The following is a 10,624-nucleotide window of genomic DNA, read 5'->3' as shown; positions in this document are numbered from 1 at the left end:
TAACCTATGTCATGTTGCCAGCCTTTTTGGGGAAGGGTGAGGGAGGAAAGGGAAGAGAAAAAAAAGAATGAAACATTTTTGGACATAAAAAAATATGAGAAATTTGTTTCTCTTCAATAAGCATATTTATTATTATTCATGACATGCTTATATAAATCATGCATTATGTTACTATGTTACATAGTATTTTGTTATGTATAAATATAAAAAAAATCTACATGTAATCTCAAAGAAATTTTAAAAAGATCAAATAACATATGTAAAGCACTTCCTAAACCTTAAATGGCTATATAAATGCTACCTGTATATAAATATGCAAGTCATCAAAAATTAATTACAGATCTAATTTAGTAAATGTTTTTTTTCTAAATCCTTAGATAAAAACTCTAATTGAGCCATAAAATCTACATTCTTCCAACCCACATTTACACATGCAATTTTCTATTCTTTTAGCTTCTGCCTCCTATTTGATAGAAGTATTTTTTTAAAAATCCAAAAAACAATGGAATTGGCCCCAGAGAACCTACATTCCAATTCTAGCTTTGCTTCTTACTACCTGTGTGACCTGGGATAAGTCACAATATCTCTGGTCCTCAAATTAAATTATGGGAAGTTTAGTGTGATTTAAATTAGACTATTGCTATTTTTAAAATTCTGGATAAAATGGGTAGGGTAGGTGTGAGGAATCTAAACTAAGGATTATTGTTGATAAGGTGACAAATGTTGACATAAATAAACTACCTCGGCCATAAATATTCTCAGTGGAAGGTTACCTAGACAAAAGGGAGTCCTTCTCCAAAGGCTGGGAAGCAAACCTTGGTGAATGTTCACAGAAGCTGAGATAAGAATGATCAGAAAGTTAATTTATCCATATGAATTCAAGGAAATGAGGGACTATCTGCCATGGTTAATCTTTCAGACCAAAGTTTCTGCCAGTACTGCTGTAGAACATTCCACACAGAGCCCACAGATGGCCCAGAGAATAATGCTATGTAAATATTCAGCATCCTGATTACAGCAACTAATGACGCTAAGCAAGTTGAAGGAAACAGAGTTGGTGGAATCTGAGAATATATAATAAACAGGACTGGCATAGTTTAGGGCAGGTATTCCTATCCTTTCATGGGGGGGTGTCATGGATCCCTTTGGCAGATAGGAGGAAGATATGGATCCCTTCTCAGAATATTAATTTTAAATGGATAGAATAATAATACATAGGATTACAAAAAAAATTATACTAAAATATAGTTAACAATGGATACATATATATTTTAAACCCTTAGCTTTTGTTTTATATATTTTTAAACCCTTAGCTTTTGTCTTAGTATCAATTCTAAGAGTGACAAAGGCTAGACAATTGGGGTTAAATGACTTGCCTAGAATCACATGACTAGGAAGTGTCTGAAGTCAGGTTTGAATCTAGATTCTCCCAACTCCAAGCCTGGTACTCTGTCCACTATGTTATCCAGATGCCCCCAAAATTATTTCTCAAAACCAAACTCTAGACCTTGGGTTAAGAATTCCCTGTATTGTATCAGTTGTTGTTTTGGTTTGGTTGTTTCACTCATATCTGATTCTTCGTGACCTCACCTGGGATTTTCTTGTCAAAGATATGTATTGGTTTGCCATTTCCTTCTCGAGCTTATTTTATAGATGAGGAAACAGAGGCCAAAGGGTTAAATGATTTTCTAGGGTCATACATCAAGTGTCCGAGGTCATATTTGAACTCTGGAAGATGAGTCTTCCTGACTCCATTCATGGTATTCTATCTATTGTGTCACATTGATTAGTCACAGAAGATGTCTAAGATGCGTTGTGTCAAGATTGTGCATATGTTTCAAATAAATTTTCCCTATTTCTCCATTTTTGTCTTTAAAATTTAGTTCAATTAATAAAATAGTTCCTGCTTTCAAGGACCTTACATTCTACTGGAAGCCATAGGAAAGGTGGGTATCCCAATATCCCTCTTCATTCTTTTCATTCTCCATTCAGTGCTAGTCAAGAAAATCAAAGTAACAGTTAACACAATGAGAGAAAGAGAAAACTTCCAATTGAGTAGGGTGGGGAAACCACATCAAGCTTTGAACTTTCACTCACTGAACAAAATTAACTTTTATTAGGGCCACAATGAATAAATTTGTCATTTGGGACAAAAATGTTGGAGACAATCTAATCATAAGAGTATTCATATTGGGAGAGGAAGGGCCAGGTGAGCATTAGTAGAAAAGGGTGCCAATGGTAAAGGACCTGGGTGAAATGGATAGTGCATTGGAAATGGAGTCATGAAGATCTGGATTTGAATCTTATAATAGACAAACTGTGTGTGTGACCCTGATCAAGTCACTTCACTTTGTGCCTCATGTAGAAAAAGTTACTTAATTAGATACCTATTTCACAGGATTCTTGGAGAGAAGTCACTGATAAAAATATTAAAGAGAACAGGAACTTTCAAATTAACATTGAACTGTGGCTAATTATTGAGTCTGTCAGTTCAACTATTAATGAATTCATTCAATTATCTAGCTTACATCTCAGATACCATCCTCCTCTAACTTGGAGTTATTTCTCTATATAATGAAATTCTTTATTATTTATGCAATGAAATTCAGAATGCTAAATGATCCAGTGCCTGGGTATTTTAACTTTATCTTCCCTGGGATGATTAAAAAACAAAAATCCTCCAGTGTAATATAAAGGGCAGGATGATCAATGCTCCTAATTATAAAGGAAAGTAGCTCATTTTTTTTTATAAAGCCCAAGAGATCATATTAGTCATAACTGTATAGCTACTGAGGGGCTGAAGAGTGATCTCTTATTAAGACTGCAAAGCCACTAAAAATCCATTACCTTCTATAAAGCAGACCCCAGAGTAGTGCTCTCCTCTCACTAGAAAAGGGTAGAAGTAGAAAATTTATTAAGCTATCCAGGGAATTTGATCAATGTAGAAATTTCAATTTTCGTTGTGTTCAGCAAATGCTTTTTTCAAATGCTTTCAATGACCCAATAGAAGAATTTATCTTGTGGGCCTCATCTATCCAAAGAACTGCCATATTCCTGCAATTTAACTCCAATAGACATGCCCTGCTATTTATGTTCAGTCTAGGATGCAAAAGATGAAATTTGGGGAGCTCTGTCTGGTTTCCCTCCTGACTATGGCCATGGCATCTGAGGTCCTCTTGTGGGTAAGTCTGTTTATCTTCTGTCCCCTATCCCTTATCACTTCCAATATCTCTCATCCTCACTCTTCTAGGATTCTTTAGAGGAGAAGCAATTAAAGATTAGAAGAAAGAACATTGAATAGGAAGTCAAGAGACTTAGTAGATCCTAGTCCTAGCTCTGACACCAATTAGCAATAGAACTTTAAACAGTGACAAAGTTTTCTGGATTTCAATTTCTTCATTTGGACAATGAAGGGGTTGGTACATTGTTAGTAGAGGGTCAGAGCTCTTATGTCTGTGGGGGGAGACTTTATGAGGTCACAAATAGAATTTATAACACCCAGGATTAAGCTTGGATCTTAGAAGAGGTCACTTACTTTCCTTGAGATGACATATTGCAAGGTAGCCACTATTCTCATCTGGAACTGGGATCAAAGCTTTGGATCTGGAAAGGAAAGCTCTTGGAAATTATCCTTTCATTTTACATATGAGAAAAATGTGGCCATTCACATTAAAGTAGCTTCTTTAAGATCTCATAGGTAGAGTTCTAGAAGTAGCATTCAAACCCAGGCCTCATGATCCCAAATCACATGTTCTCAGAGGTTGTGTAGTGAGTAGACCATTGGATTTGGAATAAAAAAGACCTGAATCCAAATCCTTTTTTTTCCTTTTTTTTTAATTTTATAATATTTTATTTGATTATTTCCATGCATTATTCATTAAAGACAAAGATCATTTTCTTTTCCTCCCCTCACCCCCCGTAGCCAATGCGTGATTCTCCTGGGTATCACATGTGTTCTTGATTTGAACCCATTGCCATGTTGTTAATATTTGCATTAGAGTGTTTGTTTAGAGTCTCTCCTCTGTCAATTCCCCTCAACTGCTGTAGACGGGCAGTTGCTTTTCCTCGGTGTTTCTACTCCCACAGTTTGTCCTCTGCTTATGAATAGTGTTTTTTCTCCTAGATCCCTGCAGATTGTTCAGGGACATTACACTGCCACTAATGGAGAAATCCATTACGTTCGATTATACCACAGTGTATTATTCTCTGGTACAATATTCTCCTGGTCCTTCTCCTCTCGCTCTGCATCACTTCCTAGAGGTCGTTCCAGTCTCCATGGAATTCCTCCACTTTATTATTCCTTTTTGCACAATAGTATTCCATCACCAACATATACCACAATTTGTTCAGCCATTCCCCAATTGATGGGCATCCCCTCATTTTCCAATTTTTGGCCACCACAAAGAGTGCAGCTATGAATATTCTTGTACAAGTCTTTTTCTCCATTATCACTTTGGGGTACAGACCCAGCAGTGCTATGGCTGGATCAAAGCGTAGACATTCTATCGCCCTTTGGGTATAGTTCCAAATTGCCCTCCAGAATGGTTGGATAAGTTCACAACTCCACCAGCAATGAATTAATGTCCCTACTTTGCCACATCCCCTCCAGCATTCATTACTTTCCTTTGCTATCATGTTAGCCAATCTGCTAAGTGTGAGGTGATACCTCAGAGTTGTTTTGATTTGCATCTCTCTGATTATAAGAGATTTAGAACACTTCTTCATGTGCTTATTAATAGTTTTGATTTCTTTATCTGAAAACTGCCTATCCATGTCCCTTGCCCATTTATCAATTGGAGAATGGCTTGGTTTTTTGTACAATTGATTTAGCTCTTTATAAATTTGAGTAATTAAACCTTTATCTGAGGTTTTTATGAAGATTTTTTCCCAATTTGTTGTTTTCCTTCTGATTTTAGTTACATTGGTTTTGTTTGTACAAAAGCTTTTTAATTTGATGTAGTCCAAATTATTTATTTTACATTTTGTGACTCTAAGTCTTGCTTGCTTTTAAAATCTTTCCCTTCCCAAAAGTCTGACATATATACTATTCTGCGTTTACCCAATTTACTTATGGTTTCCTTCTTTATGTTTAAGTCATTCACCCATTTTGAATTTATCTTGGTGTAGGGTGTGAGGTGTTGATCAATTCCTAATCTCTCCCACACTGTCTTCCAATTTTCCCAGCAGTTTTTATCAAATAGTGGATTTTTGTCCCCAAAGCTGGGATCTTTGGGTTTATCATATACTGTTTTGCTGAGGTTGCTTGCCCCCAGTCTATTCCACTGATCCTCCTTTCTGTCTCTTAGCCAGTACCAAATTGTTTTGATGACTTCTGCTTTGTAATATTGTTTGAGGTCTGGGACTGCAAGGCCCCCCTCATTTGTGGTTTTTTTTTCATTATTTCCCTGGATATCCTTGATCTTTTTTTCTTCCAAATGAACTTTGTTATGGTTTTTTCTAAATCAGTAAAGAAATTTTTTGGGAGTTCCATGGGTATGGTACTAAATAGATAAATAAGTTTGGGTAGGATGGTCATTTTTATTATATTGGCTCGTCCTATCCATGAGCAGTTAATATTTTTCTAATTGCTCAAGTCTAGTTTTAGTTGTGTGGTGAGTGTTTTGTAGTTGTGTTCATATAGTTCCTGTGTTTGTCTCAGGAGATAGATTCCTAGGTATTGTATTTTGTCTGAGGTGATTTTGAATGGGATTTCTCTTTCTAATTCTTGCTGTTGAGATGTGTTGGAAACATATAGGAATGCTGATGACTTATGTGGGTTTATTTTGTATCCTGCAACTTTCCTAAAGTTGTTGATTATTTCGATTAGCTTTTTGGTTGAATCTCTAGGATTCTTTAAGTAGACCATCATGTCATCTGCAAAGAGTGATAACTTGGTCTCCTCCTTGCCTATTTTGATGCCTTCAATTTCTTTTTCTTCTCTAATTGCTACTGCTAGTGTTTCTAGTACAATGTCAAATAGTAGAGGTGATAATGGGCATCCATGTTTCACTCCTGATCTTATTGGGAATGCATCTAGTTTATCCCCATTGCAGATGATATTAGCTGATGGTTTTAGATATATACTGTTTATTATTTTTAGGAACGATCCTTCTATTCCTATGCTTTCTAATGTTTTTAATAGGAATGGGTGTTGTATTTTATCAAATGCTTTTTCTGCATCTATTGAGATAATCATGTGGTTCTTATTGGTTTGCTTGTTAATGTGGTCAATTATGTGGATGGTTTTCCTAATATTGAACCAGCCCTGCATCCCTGGTATAAATCCTACTTGATCATGGTGGATGACCCTTCTGATCACTTGCTGGAGTCTTTTTGCTAGTATCCTATTTAAGATTTTTGCATCTATATTCATTAGGGAGATTGGTCTATAGTTTTCTTTCTCTGTTTTTGACCTGCCTGGTTTTGGAATCAGTACCATGTTTGTGTCATAAAAGGAGTTTGGTAGAACTCCCTCTTTGCTTATTATGTCAAATAGTTTGTATAGTATTGGGATTAAATGTTCTCTGAATGTTTGATAGAATTCTCTGGTGAATCCATCAGGCCCTGGGGATTTTTTTCTTAGGAAGTTCTTTGATGGCCTGTTGGATTTCATTTTCTGATATGGGATTATTTAAGAATTCTATTTCTTCTTCTGTTAGTCTAGGCAGTTTGTATTTTTGTATATATCCATCCATATCACCTAAATTGGTGTATTTGTTGCCATATAATTGGGCAAAGTAATTTTTAATGATTGCCTTAATTTCCTCTTCATGAGAGGTGATGTCCCCCTTTTCATCTTTGATGCTGTCAATTTGCTTTTCTTCCTTCCTTTTTTAATTAGATTGACCAGTACTTTGTCTAGTTTGTTTGTTTTTTCAAAGTATCAGCTTCTTGTCTTATTTATTAAATCAATAGTTCTATCACTTTAGATTTTATTAATTTCTCCCTTAATTTTTAGGATTTCTAGTTTGGTTTTCTGCTGGGGGTTTTTAATTTGGTCACTTTTGAGTTTTTTTTTTATTTGCATTTCCAATTGATTGATCTCTGCTCTCCCTAGTTTGTTAATATATGCACTCAGAGATATGTATTTACTTCTGATTACCACTTTGGCTGCATCCCAAAAGGTTTGAAAGGATGTCTCACCATTGTCATTTTCCTTGATGTAATTATTAATTGTTTCTATGATTTCTTCTCTAAATGATTTTGGAGTATCATATTGTTTAATTTCCAATTAGTTTTTGATTTGGTTTTCCATGTACCATTACTGATCATTATTTTTATTGCCTTGTGGTCTGAAAAGGCTGCATTCATTATTTCTTCTTTTCTGCATTTGTGTGCCATGTTTCTGGGACCTAATGTATGGTCAATCTTTGTGAATGTGCCATGTGGTGCTGAGAAGAAGGTGTATTCCTTTTTATCCCTATTTATTTTTCTCCATATGTCTATTAATTCTAATTTTTCTAAGATTTCATTCACTTCTTTTACCTCTTTCTTATTTATTTTTTGATTTGATTTATCTAAATTTGATAATGGTTGGTTCAAGTCTTCCACTAATATGGCTTTACTGTCTATTTCTTCCTTCAATTCTCCTAGATTCTCCATTAGAAATTTGGGTGCTATATTATTTGGTGCATACATGTTGATTAGTGATATTTCCTCATTGTCTAAAGTCCCTTTTAACAAAATATAATTACCTTCCCTATCCCTTTTGATCAGGTCTGTTTTTGCTTTGGCTTTATCAGATATCATGATTGCCACTCCTGCCTTCTTTCTGTCAGTTGAGGCCCAGAAGGTCTTACTCCATCCTTTAATTCTGACCTTGTGGGTGTCTACCCGCCTCATGTGTGTTTCTTGAAGACAACATATGGTAGGGTTTTGGATTCTAATCCATTCTGCTATTTGTCTATGTTTTATGGGTGAGTTCATTCCATTTACGTTCAAAGTTATGACTGTCACTTGTGGACTCCCTGGCATTTTGATATCCTTCCCTAATTCTAACCTTTCTTCTTCAGCTCTACCTTTTAGTCCAGTGATTTACTTTAAATCAGTCCCCCTTGTACTTCCCTTTCTACCCCTCTCCCTTCTTATTCCCTCCCTTATTTTCCCCTGTAGTCTTTTTTAAATCCCCCCCACCCTCTCTTTCCCTTGTACTGCTTCCCTCCCCACCAGTCTGTTTTTCACCCTTCTACTCCCCTATAGGGCACAAATCTATTCTCTTCCCCAATGGATTGGATTGTTCTTCCCTCTTTGGGTCAGTTTCAAAGTACGTAAGAGTTGGGTACTTCCTATCTCCAACCTCTTTACCCTTCCAGTGTATCAATGTTCTCCCCCCTCCCGCCATGAGCTTCTTTGTGACATATAAATTTACCCTCATTTGTTTCTTTTCCCATTTCTTTTAGTCATAACCTCTTTTCTTTTTTATCTTTAGTCATGTATATATATATATATATATACATACACATGTATATGTATTTATGCATGCATATATCTATATACCTATTTATGTCTTGTCCTTTCATCCTATACAGTTTGTCACTGTTCCCTCTGAGTGTAGTTCTTCTAGCTGCTCAGGTGATAGCAACAGTTTTTAAGAGTTGCCAATGACCTCTTTTCTTATAGGGATACATATCATTTTAACTTATTGAGACTCTTAAAAATTTGTTGTTGTTGTTGTTGTTGTTGTTGCTTCCCCTCTTTTTAAATTACCTTTTGATGATTCTCTTGAGTTCTGTGGTTGGACTTCAGATTTCCTGTTCAGGTCTGGTCTTTTATTTATGAATGCTTGGAACTCTTCTGTTGTGTTAAATGACCATACTTTCCCCTGTAAGAATATAGTCAGTTTTGATGGGTATTTTATTTTTGGCTGTAGACCTAGTTGCTTTCTGGAATATCATATTCCATGCCTTTCGGTCCTTCAGTGTGGATGCAGACAGATCCTGTGTTATTCTCACCGTGTTTCCATGGTATCTGAATGGCTTCTTCTTGGCAGCTTGTAATATCTGTTCTTTCATCTGATTGTTTCTGAATTTGGCTATAACATTTCTTGGTGTTGTCAGTTGGGGATTAAATACAGGGGGTGATCTGTGGATTCTTTCAATCTCCATTTTCCCCTCTTGTTCTAGGATCTCGGGACAGTTTTCCTGGATAATTTCCTATAGTATTATATCCAGGCTTTTTCTTTTGTCGTGATCTTCTGGTAGTCCAATTATTCTTAAATTGTCTCTTCTTGAACGATTTTCTAAATTGTCTGTTTTGTGAATGAGATGCTTCACATTTTCCCCAATTTTTTCATTCTTTTTGTTTTGTTTTATAGTGTCCTGCTGCCTTGTGAGGTCACTTCATTCTAGTTGTTTTACTCTGGTTCTTAAAGATTGGATTTCATCTCTGGCTGTTTGGTCGTCTTTTTCCTTCTGGTCTGATTTTCTTTGAAGATTGTCTTTCATCCTCTTTACCTTGTCTTTCATCTCCTTTGCCTCATCTTTCATCTCCTTTGCCTCATTTTCCAGCTGGATGTTTTTGTCTTTCAGGACACTATTTTCTTGTTTTAGTTCAAGTGCCTCTGTTTCCAGATGACTTATCTTAGTTTTTAAGTTCTTTTCTCAATTGTCTTCAGCCTCTCTTAGTTGTATTTTGAGTTCTTCCACAGCCTGTATCCAATTCGCTGGGATTTCTGGTTTATCGTTTGCTGATCTCTCCCCCTCTGTTCCATTTGCTGAGTAGTAGCTGTCTATTGTAGTTTCTTTCTTCTGTTTCTGTTGTTTGTTCAAATTCACCCCTTCTTTCCTCCCCGTATTTGTCTGTGCTCTTGTTCCTCTCATTTTTTTTGTTTTTTTTGGGACTTCTATTGGTCTCCCCTCTTGGAGCTTTAACAGAAGATCTCTTGGTGTAATCTCTGGGGGAGGGTTGTTGGGGGTTTGAGCTTTCCTGTCCTCTGGAGGCTTTTGATTGGGTTAAAGTCCAGCAGTCAATGATAATGGATTGGGGAGCCTGGGCTTCCCTGTGTCCTGGAGACTTTTGATGGGATTGAGTTCAGCTTAGTTGGGCTGGGTTTACTCTGAGTTTTAAACTTCCTGGATGGCTGGAGCAAATATGGAGGATCTCCAAAGGTCTTGCCAGGCTACCAGGTCTATGCTCCTTCTAGGCTGCCATCTTGACTTCGCCTCTAGGTTTCTGTTTTTTCAGAAGACCCTTCTCTCTAAGGGGGAAGGTGCATGGCCTCCCTGGGCTCTGAGGGCTCCTGATGGGATTAGGTTCAGCTGGTTCTTTCAGGAGACCCTGCTCTCTAAGTGGGGAGGGGTGGTGGCTTGCCTGGGCTCTGAGGGTTCCTGATGGGATTAGGTTCACCTGGTTTGGGCCAAATGAGCCCTGAAGCAAAAAACCTCATCCTCCACAATCTGTGTTGAATGCCTGGAGACTGGCCCGCGTTGTTTTCAAGGTAAGCCCTTCACCGGCACTGAGGTTTTTGTTCTTTCAGAAGCTCTGAGGGCTCCTGATGGGATTAGGTTCAGGTGGTGTGGGTCGAATGATCCCTGAGCCAAATAAAGGAAGGAAAAAAAAAACAACCTCCTCCTCCACAGTCTGTGTTGAATGCCCGGAGACTGGCCCGGGTTACTTTCAAGGTAAG

This window comes from Monodelphis domestica, chromosome 2 (assembly GCF_027887165.1).
Source record: "Monodelphis domestica isolate mMonDom1 chromosome 2, mMonDom1.pri, whole genome shotgun sequence".
In the NCBI taxonomy this organism is placed as follows: domain Eukaryota; kingdom Metazoa; phylum Chordata; class Mammalia; order Didelphimorphia; family Didelphidae; genus Monodelphis; species Monodelphis domestica.
The sequence above is the reverse complement of the archived record's forward strand: the minus strand, read 5'-3'. Positions refer to the sequence as shown.